General features: G+C 49.2%; 1 protein-coding gene across 4 annotated transcripts in view; it reads right to left on the reverse strand.

Moving 5' to 3' along the window:
• Positions 1–16,291, reverse strand: part of CCND3 (cyclin D3) — a 146,136-nt gene that overhangs the window by 114,654 nt on the left and 15,191 nt on the right. The window contains exon 2 of one of the 4 annotated variants that reach the window (XM_011986707.1): positions 12,969–13,150. The exons of the other annotated variants lie outside the window; for them this stretch is intronic. The gene's annotated coding sequence lies outside the window, so the exon portion shown is untranslated. The remainder of the gene's footprint in view (positions 1–12,968; positions 13,151–16,291) is intronic. 4 annotated transcript variants of the gene reach the window in all.

Consider the following 16,291-nt stretch of genomic DNA (forward strand, 5'->3'; position numbering starts at 1 on the left):
TTTGAGACAGAGTTACTGCCCAGGCTGGAGTGCACTGGCGCCATCTCGGCTCACCGCAACCTCCAGCTCCCAGGTTCAAGCAATTCTCCCACCTCAGCCTCCTGAGTAGCTGGGATTACAGGCACACGCCATCATGCCCGGCTAATTTTTGTATTTTTAACAGAGACAGGATTTCACCATGTTGGCTAGGCTGGTCTCAAACTCCTGACCTCAAGTTATCCAAAAGCCTTGGCTTCCCAAAGTACTGGGATTACAGGTGTGAGCCACCGCACCCAGTCTGCTATTACTATTCTTGATTCCAAAGTTCACACTCTCAACTACAACATAATGACCTACTAAGTGGGCAAAGGAGAAAAATTAATTCTGAATGATGCCATGGGGAAACATTAGATAAACGAATGGAGTCACAAAGGAGTGCCATCTGAAGGGGTTTTGATGGAGCAGCATCTCACCAGGCAGAGGAGGGCAGGGGCATGTCCTGGAAGTACAGAGGGACAAGGTCTGTTTCTGTCCCTTGCCCTGGCTCTCCCCCACACAGCAGCCTGCTCCTATCATGCAGGTCTCCACCTCTGTCCCTCACTGTGGCCTGCCAGTACTCCCGCCTGCAGTGCCCATGGTCCCCTGCCTCAGCTGTCTCCCTAATCAGGGGCCCACAGCCTCTCCAGCAGGGAGTGGGAGCCCCTGGCACTTGGGGCCTGGGAGGGCCCCTGATAAACAGCTGGAGCTCTTGTTCGCACAATCTGTCATCTCTAAAGGAAAAGCAGAAACAAACCACAGAACCAGGGAGCTGGCTGATAATGAGTCACATTGCTGCTGGCAGTTCTCCACTCAGTCCTCCGGCCTCTGTATCTAGGACTTCTTGCTTGTCCTTCAAGATCCACTGCAAAAATGTCTTGTCTCCGCAAAGCCTTCCTTAACTGTACCCCCAGCCACCCCACACCCTGCAGGCTTCCATTGCATCCAGCAGAAGATCCACTACTGCCATTTATTGCACTAAATGGAAACTGGTCAGGTTGTGGGGTCCCAATCAGCCTGTTAGCTTCAGAAGGCAGGCATTTTGTCTCATGGACCTAGCCCAAAACAGAAGTGTCTATGGAAATAGTGCGATGACTGAGTAAAATATGGGTGGAATGTGGCATAAGCATTTAAGAAATCTATGTATTGACATACAAAAAACAGTTTGGCAACGGCTGGAAATTTTAACTTTTTCCAAAATAATAATTAACATTTTATATTTCAGCAACAAAATGTGGCCAGGTGTGGTGGCTTACGCCTGTAATCCCAGCACTTTGGGAGGCCGAGGCAGGCAGATCACGAGGTCGGGAGATCAAGACCATCCTGGCCACCCTGGTGAAACCCCATCTCTACTAAAAATACAAAAATTAGCCGGGCATAGTGGCGCATGCCTGCAGTGCCAGCTACTCAGGAGGCTGAAGCAGGAGAATCGCTTGAACCTAGGAGGCGGAGGCTGCAGTGAGCCGAGATCCCACCACTGCACTCCTGCCTGGGTGACAGAACAAGACTCCGTCTCAAAATAAATAAATAAATAAATAAAAGTAAAATGTTCACCTGAGAGGCTTTTATTTATTTACTTATTCAAGATGGAGTCTTGCTCTGTCGCCCAGGATGGAGTGCAGTGGCACAATCTCAGCTCACTGCAAGCTCTGCCTCATAGGTTCACGCCATTCTCCTGCCTCAGCCTCCCTAGTAGCTGGGACTACAGGCACCTGCCACCACGCCTGGCTAATTTTTTTGTATTTTTAGTGGAGACGGGGTTTCACCGCGTTAGCCAGGAAAAAATATGGAATGCTTCACAAATTTGTGTGTGATCCCTGCGCAGGGGCCATGCTAATCTTCTCTGTATTATTCCAATTTTAAAAGAAAAATGCTTTTTCTTTTAGTTTTATATACCTAACACAAAATTGAAAAAGCTATCTCCAGCCGGGCACAGTGGCTTACTCCTGTAATCCCAGCACTTTGGGAGGCTGAGGTGGGCAGATCACCTGAGGTCGGGAGTTCCTAGACCAGCCTGACCAACATGGAGAAACCTCGTCTCTACTAAAAATACAAAATTAGCTGGGCGTGGTGGTGCCTGTAATCCCAGCTACTTGGGAGGCTGAGGCAGGAGAATCCCTTGAACCTGGGAGGCGGAGGTTGCAGTGAGCCGAGATCATGCCATTGCACTCCAGCCTGGGCAACAAGAGTGAAACTCCATGTTAAAAAAAAAGAAAAAGATATCTCCTACTACTTTTTAAATACTGTAACGAAATATCAAATGTTAAGGGTTTCAAATCATTTCGATTGATCAATGGAACATTTCAGTCGTGTTCTAAAATGTTCATATTAGATATTCTTGTGTTTTGGGGCAAACTACTCCATATTTTCTAACAGTTGTTATAAAATTGCAATCTATAAATAAGTGTATCATCAATGGTATGGATTCAGTTTGTATAATGTCAGATACTTAAGTAAATTTACATAGCATAAAAAATGTAAAACAAAAAGGAAATGTAGGCCTGTAGCGGTGGCTCACACCTGTAATCCTATCACTTTGGGAGGCCAAGGTGAGCAGATCACTTGAGGTTAGGAGTTCGAGACCAGCCTGACCAACATGGTGAAACCCCGTCTCTACTAAAAATACAAAAAATTAGCCGGGCGTAGTGGTATACACCTGTAGTCCCAGCTACTTGGGAGGCTGAGGCAGGAGAATTGCTTGAACCTGGGAGGTGGAGGTTGCAGTGAGCTGAGATCACGCCACTGCACTCCAGCCTGGGTGACAGAGCAAGACTCTGTCTCAAAAAAAAAAAAAGAAAAAAAAAGGAAAGGCAATATAACACCGGGCATACAAAATGGTCCTAACTTTGTAAAAAGAGAAATGATTGCATGTGAACAGTATTCTATGATCCTATTTTAAAAGAATGAAACTATCAGTGAGTTTATAGGCACAAAAAAAAGGTTCAGAAGGATATCTAGTAACACTTAACACTGATTTTCCCTGAGGAATAGGACTTAATGATTGGGGTGGAATTTGAACTTTTATTTTCTTCCTATTTGTAATGTGTTTTTACAATAAGGAAGTTTGTTTTATATTTATAATTACAATTTTTACTATTTAATTAGCTTAAAAGTTAAATCTAAAGATTAATAATTTTTAAATTAATAAAGATGTAAGACTAGAAGGAAATCACAAAATGTAAACCAGGGCTGTCTTTGGGTGATAAGAACTATGGGTGATTTTTCTAACTTTTTAAAATTTTCCATATTGTCCAAATTCCTAAAAATAATCATTTTATAATTTTTTTAAAACCCTTAAGAACAAAGTCTTAATAAATGAATGCACTTTCCCTAGCCCTTCTTGGCGCCTGCGTCTGACCCAACATGCAGAAGGTTCTCGGCTCTCTCTCTGTCCTCCCTTGCTCCACTGTGTTGATCAGGTCCCTGGAAGGACTCTGTATGGTTCCAGCCTTCATCCACATGCCCTCCCCAGATACGGACACTGGATGACGGTGAGGGGCTGCAGCAAGAATCCCTGGCCTTGCCGGGATGATCATGGCTCCTGCCCTGCCCTTGCCTTGCATCTCAGCCCTCCAAACTCTACCAGTTCACCTCTAAAGACCACTCAGCTCTCTGGGAAGCCTTCCCCTCACCCGTAGCCTCCCCTACTCCCCTTGTCTCAGAATTCCCACAACACAGACAACCCGCACCCCAAGACTTCATGAGCAGTCACCCCTTTATCCAGTTTCACTTTATTTTTTTAATTTTATTTTTTTGAAACAGAGTTTCGCTCTTGTTGCCCAGGCTGGGGTGCAATGGCACGATCTCAGCTCACCGCAACCTCCGCCTTCCAGGTTCAAGCAATTCTCCTGCCTCAGCCTCCCAAGTAGCTGGGATTACAGGCATGTGCCACCATGTCCGGCTAATTTTTATGTTTTAGTAGAGACGGGGTTTCTCCATGTTGGCCAGGGTGGCCTCAAACTCCTGACCTCAGGTGATCCGCGTGCCTCAGCCTCCCAAAGTGCTAGGATTACAGGCGTGAGCCACCACACCCGACCTCAGTTTCACTATCTTTGGTTTCAGTTACCCATCGTGCAGTACAAAAAGATATTTTGAGAGAGAGGGAGAAACAGACCACATTCACACAACTTTTATTACAATATATAATTATAACTGTACTATTATTAGTTATTGTGGTTAATCTCTTACTGTAATTTATACATTAAACTTTATCATTGGTATGTACGTATAGGAAGAAACACAAGATACAGAGAGTCTGGTACTATCCACTGTTCCAGGCATCCACTCGGGATCTGTGAATAAGGGGCTAGTATTTTCCACCTTCTGTTCTGTTTCCCCTCACTCATTTGTTGGACCAACTCTTCCTAAGAGAATATCCTACAGAGTGATGGGCACTGTTGGAGAAACAAGGACAGTCCCAAAGGCATCAGGCACAGAGCAGTCATCCTTCCCATGTGCTGAATGAATGAGAGAAGGGTGGAAACCAATGAGACAGAGCCTGTCCTCAAGGAGCTCCCAGTCTCGTAAGGACAATATGTGTTGTTATCTACACATAATACATACTAGGAAACGCTACCCAGGAGGCAGGGTATGTGGGAGGAGGAGCTGAGTGGATTTAAACTGGGCTTTGAAGACTGGTCAGGTTTGGATGGAGAGAGGAGGATAAAGGGCATTCCAGGAAGGGGGACAGTGTGCACATAGCAATGGAAGCAAGAACACCCCAGGATCTATCAGATCTAGCTAGCAGGGAGAGGGTTATAAAGGTTCGCTGTGGGTAAAGGCCTGGAAAGGTGAGTTGAGCCCAGATCCCAGGAGAACAGAACACCAACAGAAGGTGAATTTGATTTTGCACGCCCTGGGAAACCTCTAACAGTCTCTGAGCTTTAGAAATGCACAGTAATCTAGGTGGGTGCCCATAAAGGGCTGAAGGAGGCTGGCAGCCGCAGGGAAGAGGGACGGAGGGGAAATTCCAAACTTTGTTACCACCTTGCTAGCCTAAAGGAAGTAAGTATCACATATTAAGTGCTGACCATGGGGAAATCACTGCTCTGTCTTTAATCCTTGAAACAGTCCTGTGAGATGAGACAGTATGATCTCAATTTGCAGATCGAGTTCCACAAGGCTGAAGTTTGCCCACGATTCTGCTGAGAGAGATCCACGATCATCTTGCCAGGAAACAGTTCCAAGGATCCGAATCCAAGTTGGCCTGAATCCACAGGCCAAAGCACCCTCACTTTCTCCTATAATAGCTTGCATATTTACCAGCATCTAGCACTGTGATGGCTCAGTACACACTGGAATGAGTGAATGAAGAAATGAATGAACAAATGATTGGATCCCAGGTTGGTAAAGAAAACCTCTCAGCACACACAGAAAAGGTGGAGGATGGAGGCGGGGAGGAGATGTAAGAATAAATGGAAAATAAAACAAACAATCGTTGCATTACCACTTCCTCTGGGGCTGGGTCATGGTTTTTAACGGTGTGCAGCGGGCACATCCAGTGTGGTACAGGCACATCCACAAAGAGACACAAAGAGCTATTTATTTACTTCCTTTGAGGGGTAAATAAAGATCAGGTCAAAACAGGCTCCCCCAAACCGCCAGGGGGTCTTCCCCAGGTGTTGATGCAGCACTTGGCCTGGAGCAGTCACAGGTGGCCTCTGCTTGTGTGTCATCCCCACCTTCCTTTACACATGCGTGGGTCTGGCTCACAAGGGAGGCCCATGTGCAGTGGGGAAGTCGCGTAAGGGGAAGGGTGGCAGGGCAGGGCTTCCTCACCCCTCCACCAGTGCAGCCAGGGCAGCAACATTTATACCCCCAAGAGAGATATAGGAGAGTCAACAAGTCGGATGGCGCTGGCCTAAGAGCTGGCTCCGGGAGCTGGACGCCCCATGCTGGGCCAGGCAGTAGATATCAGACAGCCAGATCCTGCAGGGATAGGACTAAGAGCGGGACCATGTAGGGGTACAGTCAATCTTCATTATTCATGGAGTCTGTATTTGTGAATTTGCCTCCTTGCTAAAATTTGTGACCCCAAAATCAATACTTGAGGTGCTTTGTCATCTTTCACAGACATGAGCAAAGCCATGAAAAATTTGAGTCACCCAACATGCATGTTCCTAGCTGAGGTGGGACAGGGCAGTGCTCTGCCCGTTTCAGCTCTCGTAATGTAAACAAGTGTCCTTGTCATAGTCTACTTAGTGCCACCTTTTCTGCATTGCTGGCCTTTTTGTTGATTTCCCTGTTTAAAATGGCCCCCAAGCCTAGGGCTGATGTGCTGGCGAATGTTTCTAAGTACGAGATGACTGTATGCGCCTTACAGAGAAAATACATTAGATCAGGTTTGAGCATGAATTATCGTGCTATGGGGCATGAGTTCAATGTTAATGAGTCAACCATGTATTCAATAAGGTGTCTTCAAACAGAAACACACAGAAAACAAAGTTATGTATCGATTAGTTGATGAAAATCTTGTGACCAGGGACTCTCAGAAACCTAACCCTGTATTTCCCCTAGGAGCAATGGGCCAGTATTCACCAGTTCGGAGGTCGTGGTGACTGTACAGAATATAACTGGTGAGAATAGTGAGAACTGGTAGTATTTAAATATTATAATAACTACGGCAGCCGTATCCTTTGGGTACCTTTCAATGCCAGTCTGCATCTACTCATCCATCCACCACCTATCATCTATTGAACACCCACTAAGTACAAAATCCAACACTAAAAGCAAAAGAATACAGGATGCAAGCAGGGCCCTGACCCTGCCACTGACCATCTTAACTGTACAATGGCGGAATCTGTAGGTTAAGACTGGCTCTGAAGGTTTTATACTTTTATTTGGCCTAGATCCCTAGGTTGATATACTAGCACTGGGGCGTAAAAGTTTTGCCAATGTTTACATCAGGCAAACACCTGTGTCATAGTAACAGCCTAATGCATACACTTACTAGGGTCAGGCTCTGCTCTGAGTGCTGTATGTGCATAAAGCCTCCTAACAACTCATGTAATCCTTCTAATAGCCCTGTAAGGTGGATACTATTATTATCTCCAATTTACAGATAAGGGCACTGACGCACAGAGAGGTTAAGAATTCACTCTGTGGCCAGGCGTGGTGGCTCACGCCTGTAATCGCAGCACTTTGGGAGGCCAGGGCGGGTGGATCATGAGGTCAGGAGATCGAGACCATCCTGGCTAACACGGTGAAACACCATCTCTACTAAATATACAAAAAATTAGCCAGGCATGGTGGAAGGCGCCTCTAGTCCCAGCTACTTGGGAGGCTAAGGTAGGAGAATGGCATGAACCCAGGAGGAGGAGCTTGCAGTGAGCAGAGATCACGCCACTGCATTCCAGCCTGGGTGACAGAGCAAGACTCAGTTTCAAAAACAAAAACAAAAAAAACCGAATTCAACCCAATAACACAGCTGGTGTGTGGAAGAAGCAGAGGGGTTTATGCACCTCCAGTGACATGGAAGGAGAACTTGCATCTTGTGAGGCTCTCAGTCTGCCCTCAGTGATGAGAGGGTCCCTCTCTTTAGCCATGCCACTGGCACTGTTCAGTAGCAGGAAAGCATGAAGTGACACTGGGAGGCTGGGGCCACTCAGAAGTCCAGGTAAGCAGGCCAGGCATGGTGGCTTGCACTTGTAATTCCACCATTTTGGAAGGCTGAGGCGGGTTAATCACCTGAGAGTAGGAGTTTGACACCTGCCTGGACAACATGGTGAAACCGTCTCTACTAAAAATTCAAAATTGGTCTGGCGCGGTGGCTTATGCCTGTAATCCCAGCACTTTGGGAGGCCAAGGCAGGCGGATCACCTGAGGTGGGGAGTTGAGACCAGCCTGACCAACATGGAGAAACCCCATCTCTACTAAAAATACAAAATTAGCTGGGCGTGATGGCACATGCCTGTAATCCCAGCTACTAGGGAGGCTGAGGCAGGAGAACCCCTTGAATCTGGAAGACGAGGTTGCGGTGAGCCAAGATCACGCCATTGCACTCCAGCCTGGGCAACAAGAGCGAAACTCCATCTCAAAAAAAAAAAAAAAAAAAAAAAAAAATTAAGGGGCCGGACGCAGTGGCTCACGCCTGTAATCCCAGCACTTTGGGAGGCCAAGCAGGGCAGATAACCTGAGGTCAGGAGTTTGAGACCAGCCTGACAAATATGGAGAAACCCAGTCTCTCCTAAAAATACAAAATTAGCTGGGCATGGTGGCACATGCCTGTAATCCTAGCTACTTGGGAGGCTGAGGCAGGAGAATCACTTGAACCCCGGAGGTGGAGGTTGCAGTGAGACGAGATCACACCACTGCACTCCAGCTTGGGTGGCAGAGCGAGACTCCGTCTCAAAAAATAAAGTCAAATAAAATAAAATAAAAAAGAAGTCCAGGGAGGAAAGCAGGGCCTGCATGAGGCCATGCCGTGGGGAATAAAGTGAGAGTGGCCCACGCACGCAGGCAGACGGAAGGTCTGGGATCTAACTGTGAGAGGAACAGGGAGCCCGGCAACTCTCCGAGCAGGCCAGGGCACGGGGGCCTCTCTTCCAGCAAGGCCAAGAGAGGCCCAGGAAGCAAAGTCCTAGGGAGAGGCCTGAGAGACCAAGGTCTCACAGAGGAAGTGTCTCCACAGAGATTTCCAACGGCCACACCACCTTTTTTCCTGGAGCAAAGAGACGCAGTTGCTGAACTGGGGCTGTGGGTAATGGGAAGAAGGGGAAGGGGAGATCCCATTCAACCTGGAACACTGGAGAGACAGCTAGAGTTGGAGGAGGGGTGAGTGAGGACATCTCCCCTCAGCTCACAGAAGAAGTAATATACCTCACCAACTGAGAAAAGTCAGATTCCACGCCTGGTGTGAAAGAGAAGTGAAACCGTACCTCCAATGCTCCACTGCCCTCCCCTCCAGCACCCTGGCCCATCCTGCACCCGGGCCGCCCCAGGATGGCGGGCTCAGAGGTGAGGGCCTATCAGATGTGTTCATGGGCTCCCTTAGGGCCTTTTGAGCCCTGAGTCACAAGGGTGGCTCTCTCAGAGCTGTGATGGCCTGGTCTCTCCTCCCCAGGGAGGCAGAAAGGGAACTGGGGAAAACAAAGCTCATAAGCTACAGAGGTAAGGGACTGTGCCTGTTTTCTTTTCTCTTTCACAAACATGGTACCCAGTGTATCCATGGTAAGCACTTAATAGACACTGAGTGGATGAGCGAATCAATGAGTGAGTAAATGAAGGAGTCAGCACTGGACCCACAAGGCTGCCTGTCAGCCTCTAGCCACATGGAGATTCCCACCTCCAGAGAAGAGCTCCACTATATATGTTCCCCAAACTCCCTGTCAGCTAAATGTGACATATGACCAACTGGTGACCAAAGGGATAAGCCATCTGTCAATTGTTAGGTCACGTTTGAAAATAAGCCTCTTTTCCCCCTATTTTTGACAAACTTTGACTTCCCTGCCTCAACCCTGCTCACATCACATTTGACCTTCTCAATCACCTCTCTAAGGGATGGGGACGTGACCCTCCTCTACCTCATCAGAGAACAGCACAGACCATCCTCCTCCCTGCCAAGGGGAACATATGGTGCTCCTCAATGACCCTCACCCTGATCCTACAGGGTGCTCCTGGGAGAAAGGTTCCATGATGACCTCCAAGGGTCTTCTGGTCAGGGTGAGGGAGAATCAGACCCTCCACCTTTGACCAGAAGGGAGGGAGTCCAGCGTGAGGGCATTAGCCAAGGGGGTTCTGGCCCCCTGCTCTAGGCCCCTCACAAAAAGAAGTCCAGCTGGGAACATTCTTCTCCCAGCAGGTCCCCATGGGAAAGCCATCCTTGCCCACATGACACGGGCTCCCCATCCCCTTCTCATCTAGATCTCATGGCAAAGATTGCCAACTGTCCCCTAAAATCCACTTTCCCTTCTTGTACCTTTGGGACTAGAAGCTTCACTATGTATGTTCCCCAAACTCCCTGTCAGCTAAGTGTGGCATGTGATCAGCTGGTGACCAAAGGGATGTCATCTGGCAACTCTGAGGTTATGCTCTGAAAAGGAAGGGCAGTGCCTTTTCTTTCTCGTAACTTTCCTCCCTCCCCACTGGGGGCTGACGGACCCAGCAGCCATGGTGGTATGCCACCTCCCACACGCAAGGGCACAGGAGGGGCTTGGGCCCTCAATACCGTTAAGGGGTCAGATCACTCACCCAGATTTGTATGGGAGAAATTTCCATTTTGTTAAGCCACTCTTGTTGGAGTGCGTGTTACAGCAGCCTAACATCCCCTGGTGCCTATCCCAGCCCATTCTTTGGTGCCAAGATGCTGACTGCTAAAGGCGTGTGCAAGGGGCCTTGTCCTCATCCATGTCTCCAGCCCTTCACCTCCATCAGGCCAGCTTCCCAGGTGTCAGAGTGCCTTCCAAGTGGTTAAGACACCCCTGACTCCACCCCCAACTAATGCCAAATCAGGCTGGAGGTAAATGTCTCTCTCACGATACCCAATTTATTCCTCCCTCGAACTGACCATTTCTCAACGCATATCTCCTTCCCTGCTCAGGAAACCACTGTACTTAGGCCAACCCATCCTATGGGGAAAGTGGTAAGGAGGGCAGAAAGTATGTGGGTTCACGCCAGAGCCCAAATCTCCTCCCTACCGCTCACAAGCTATGTAACCCTGGACAGATCTCTTAGCCTCTCTAAGCCTCAGTTTTGTTTTGCTTTGTTTTGTTTTTGTTTTTGTTTGTTTTGTTTTGAGACAGAGTTTTGCTCTTGTTGCCCAGGCTGGAGTGCAATGGCACGATCTCGGCTCACGGCAACCTCCGCCTCCAGGGTTCAAGCGATTCTCCTGCCTCAGCCTCCCAAGTAGCTGGGATTACAGGCTCCCGCCACCATACCCGGCTAATTTTGTACTTTTAGTAGAGGCGAGGTTTCTCCATGTTGGTCAGGCTGGTCTCAAACTCCCGACCTCAGGTGATCCGCCCGCCTTGGCCTCCCAAAGTGCTGGGATTACAGGTGTGAGACACCACGCGTGGCTGCCCATTATGAAATGGGGATAAAAATTGCTTACAGGCTTGTGGAGAGAAGATTACAAACTTGTAAAGTCCCTAGCACTGTGCCTGGCATGTGGTAGGTGCTCACTAAATCGTGGCTGCTATTACTATGGTGCTAAGTACGGGAATACTGAGGATACAGCTGGAGAAGAGACCTGATGACCTCCCTGGTAAAGGGTAGCCAGGGAGGGAGTGGAAGAGAGAGCTGGGGAAAGGAAACTGTGGCCATAAAGAGGAAGAGAGAGGCAGAGCTGGAGGTGACATCAGGGGAGAGAGAAGAGTGGGTTCGGCGATGACCACACTAGGCGAGGTGTGGAGAGCACAACTGTGCTATCAGCTGCCTCCAGCTCAGACAATTCCTGTGCCCATCTCACTTTTGTCTGCCCATCGCCTCTGCCGGGTTGGACACCCTTACCACCACAGTCACTGTTGCCACACTGTCAGCTGCTATTTCTTGCCTCATCTTCCTTCCTGCTCATGATATGGCAGAAGGTGGCAAAGGAAGCAGCTGCCATCCGCCAGCAATCTCCCTGCCCTTGAAGGCTGAAGCTGCCCACAGGCATGGGTAAGAGCTCAGGTTCCAGAGACAGACAGGCTGGGTTCCGTTCCCAGCTCTAGCACTTAGGAGCGGGGTGACCTCAGCAAGGGAGATGACTCGGCTAAAGCTTCAGTTTCCTCATCTGCACAGTAGGGATAACAGGGCTGTTGAGAAGAAGGAATGAGATTATGCGTGGTAAGCACCCAGCCCAGCACAATGTCTGGCACACAGCAAGTGTTCAATACAAGTTCGTGTTTGCTATTATCAAGGCCAAATAGGTTTGTGACCTGTGCAGCCACACAGGGTCCCATGCTCAGGAGGGGTCCCAAACTTGGTTAATGCTCGGTCACCACCATCTTGAAACTCTTTTTATTTTTTTTTTAAGAGACAGTGTCTCACTCTGTTGCCCAGACTGTAAGATGGCAGTGGCATGATCATAGCTCACTGCAGCCTTGAACTCCTGAGTTCAAGTGATTTTCTCACCTCAGCCTGCTGAGTGCTAGGAATACAAGCAGTCACCACCAGCTATTTTATTTTTTATTCTTTTTTTTTTTTTTTGTAGAGACAGGGTCTCACTATGTTGCCCAGGCTGGTCTCAAGCTCCCGGCCTGAAGAGATCCTCCCACCTTTGCCTCCTAAAGTGCTGGGATTACAGGCATGAGCCACCGTATGCAGCCTTGAAATTCTTCCTAATTTTTGAACAAGGGCCCTGCAAACTATGTAGCTAGTCCTGGCTATTATTGACATATATTTACTGAGTCTGTTGGCTGGCAGTGGCTATAGAAGGGGAGACCTGTCCAGTAGTTTAAGATGTGGGACATTAGAGGGCCTTAGGAGCCTCAAAGGAGGGATTTAAATACAGTGATGTGGGGCCATGTCAGGTTGCCAGCAATTAGAGACTAAGAGGGCAGTGAGATCCCCACACATACTCTCATTGGGGCCAGGCACAGTGGCTCATGCCTGTAATCCCAGCACTTTGGGAGGCCGAGATGAGCAGATCACCTGAGGTCAGGAGTTTGAGACAAGCCTGACCAACTTGGTGGAACCCCATCTCTACTAAAAATACAAAATTAGCCAGGCATGGTGGCACATGCCTGTAATCCCAGCTACTTGCGAGGCTGAGGCAGGAGAATGGTGTAAACCCGGGAGGCGGAGCTTGCAGTGAGCTGAGATCCGGCCACTGCACTCCAGCCCGGACGACAGAGCGAGATTCCGTCTCAAAAAAAAAAAAAAAATCCTCTCACTGGGCACTGGGGGTAGATGGGGTGCCCTCCCTGCAGACAGCCAGGACAATGGGCAGCCTCTGGAATGCAGCATGCCTCACTATTTCAACCATTCTCCCACCAAGGGCAAAGATGTGCAGTGTACCTGAGGCAGACACTCACCCATCTGCCCTGTGGGTCCAATCCTCTGTACACCCAGGACACAAGCCATGCACAAGCTCAGGAATACACGTGTGTCCACAGAGGCCTACATCTTCAGGTATGGAGGGACACATGGTAAACCAGTGCTGCCCCATAGCCCCTAGGTGCCCAGGTCCAGCTGGGTCTTGCCTCTCAGGTTGGAGCTGGTACGGGGGTAGCACAGAGGAAGGGTGCTCACTATACTTGTGGTGGCCTGAGGGGTTGGTCCAGCTCCAGGAGATAGAAAATATCTGCTCCTTCTCTTAAATGTTAAATCCCAGGGTAGTATGTCTAGAAATATGGGGTGTTTGGGGCAGTGACTTGAACCCTCAGGAGACATGGAGCCTTCCGGCGGTTCTCTGGAGCTGGGGGTACCCCCAGACACTATGATGAGGCTGTGATGAGGCATGACCTCCCAGAGCTGTGCAGAGACCACCTCAGGAGGCACATCTGGTACCTGCTGTCTGTCTCCCCTACTGGACTGTGGGCTCCTGGAGGGCAAGGCCCACCCACAGTGAGAATGACCAGATGTGCATAGACCCGGCCTGCAGGACCACTCTACTGTCTCCTCCCATGCCCCAGGTCCTGCCTCGCCTTCCCCAGACTTGCCACCATGGCCTGGCCCTCTTGTATTCCCAGGCCTTCCAGGAGCGGCCCAGGGGAAGAGTCTGAGGGTGGCCCAGACCGGCAGGTGGAGTCCAGCCTGGATGAGGCCCCTTTCCATCCACCTCCGGCCACCTGTCCTGAGTACTCACTCCTTCCAGACAGCTGGAGAGCAGCCCCAGAGCCTCTGGTTCAGGGGACTGGGGGAAGGAAGGCGGCTCTAAGGGAGCTGAGCCAAGGCTGGAGGGGAGGCCCCTGGAGCGGGTGGGAACACTGAGTGTGCACAGATGGGGGTGGGGTGCAGGAAGGCACTTGGGAGAAGTGGGAATTGGGGGTGGGGTCGAAGAGTGGAATGTGGAGCTCGTTCTCCTGGGGGCACAGCTGTTTATTCTGATCTCCCTCTTCAGCTGCTGCATGTTCCTTATCTTGGGGCTCAATCCAGACTCCACCTCCTCCTCTGTTGCTGAGCTGCCGAGGCAGACTCTATGGGAGACTTCCTGCTCTGGCCGCCTTAGTTCCCCGCTACAGCCTGCTAAAAGGGACAAGGGGGAAAAGCAGGCCTCAAAAAGAAATGTGTGCTCCACTTCAGACCCATTCTGTGGGTTCAAGGGGGCTTGAAGCTGAGTCATGTGCCCCCTCACCTGACTTCACCCACCCCTAACTGCCGTGACAACGGGGGCCAGTTACCCCAGAGTCACCTGGATACTTCACAACTTTACTGGTGGCGCAGGACTTGCAGGGCTGGCAGATAGTGCAGGCTTATTGGGAACGTGGGGCAGAGGCTGCTGTGACCTCACAGGGTACTGCTCTGGGCCTTCACACTGTACTCCTTTCTGCCAACTTTGCACTCGGCACCTACTGTCCCCAGTGAGATGCTACGAAAGTAAGAAGACTGATTTTCCAAATACTTATGGAAACACAACTCATGACATGTTTTTGATTTTTCATGAACAGTTCAAAAAGAGAAAACAGCACTAGAGAAACAAAACTCCTTTAGTTCTGCTCCCCCAACAAATAACCACTGTTAACACTGTGGTATATTTCCTTCAAGTCTGTGTGTGTGTGTCTAAAATATATAGTTGTAAATATATGTACAATTTTGCATCCTGATTTTTCCCTTAACGTTACCATATAATTTTCATGTTACCACATATATTTTGCAACTGACTCTTTTTTTTTTTTTTTTGAGACAGAGTGCAACAGCGCAATATCAGCTCACTGCAACCTCCGCCTCCTGGGTTCAAGCGATTCTCCTGCCCCAGCCTCCTGAGCAGCTGGGATTATAGGCACGCATCACCACACCTGTCTAATTTTTTGTATTTTTAGTAGAGATGGGGTTTCACCATGTTGGTCAGGCTGGTCTCCAACTCCTGACTTCAGGTGATCCACCTACCTTGGCCTCCCAAAGTTCTGGGATTACAGGCGAGAGCCACTGCACCTGTCCAACTCTTTTAAGAGATGAGGTCTTGCCCTGTCACACAGGTTGGAATGCACTGGTGCCATCACAGCTCACTGTCACCTCAAACTCCTGGACTCAAGTGATTCTTCTGCCTCAGCCTCCTGGGTAGCTAGGACTACAGACACATGCCACCAAACCTGACTACTCTTTTTTATTTCTTGTACAGATGGGGTCTCGCTATGTTGTCCAGGCTGGTCTTGAACTCCTGGCCTGAAGCAATTGTCCTGCCTTGGCCTCCCAAACTTCTGGGGGTTACACACGTGAGCCACCACACCCGGCTGACAAGGTTTTTTCTGCATTTAGAATAATTTAATTAGGACAGAGACTAGAAAGTGGAATTACCAAGGCAGAGGCCTGGCATCTTTTGGAGGCATTTGATTTCAATACCTATGGCCAATGGGTTTCCGAATTTAGCACGTGAGAAGGCGAGCCGGGCATGGGCACGTCCGCCTAGACTGCCATGTTAAGTATACCACTCATGGTAAGGTATCTTTTTATGTGCCCACATCCTGTTACCTTTGGTAGACTTTACTCTTCTTTGGCTGCTGGTTGTCCAGCCCCCTCCCTAACAGCACAGCCACTTCCCTCTGGGAGTTCCGTTTCCCCTACTGTAAATCCAGGAGCCAGGCTGCCTCACCTGCACCACAGAAACCTACCCATTTCCACCATGCGCAAACTGGCAGAGGTAACAGCCAGCTGCCCTCATCTCCCTATAGTTATCTCTTTCTAGCCCCTGGCACTTTGTCCATTTCCAAGCCTGGTTCTGCAGCCTTCCTAGTGAGTCTATGAGTTTCTGACCTTCTTCTAATACATTCCCTTCACCTTATATTAGTCAGTCTACTTCTGTTGCTAATGGAACTTTGAGAGTGATGCCTCCCCAACTTAGTGCTTTTTAAATGGCAAGTCTTTTTTTTTTTTTTTTTTTTAAGACGGAGTTTCACTCTTGTCGCCTAGGCTGAAGTGCAATGGCACAATCTTGGCTCACCGCAACCTCTGCCTCCTGGGTTCAACCAATTCTCCTGCCTCAACCTCCCAAGTAGCTGGGACTATAGGCATGCGCCACCACGCCCGGCTGATTTTTGTAGTTTTAGTAGAGACAGGGTTTCACCATCTTGTCCAGGCTGATCTCGAACTCATGACCTCATGATCCACCTGCCTCAGCCTCCCAAAGTGCTGGATTACAGGCGATGGCAGTCATTTTACTGTTTCATGAAGTCATGACCAGCATGTTTTAAAAATGAAA

Source organism: Mandrillus leucophaeus, unplaced genomic scaffold (assembly GCF_000951045.1).
Source record: "Mandrillus leucophaeus isolate KB7577 unplaced genomic scaffold, Mleu.le_1.0 Scaffold3, whole genome shotgun sequence".
In the NCBI taxonomy this organism is placed as follows: domain Eukaryota; kingdom Metazoa; phylum Chordata; class Mammalia; order Primates; family Cercopithecidae; genus Mandrillus; species Mandrillus leucophaeus.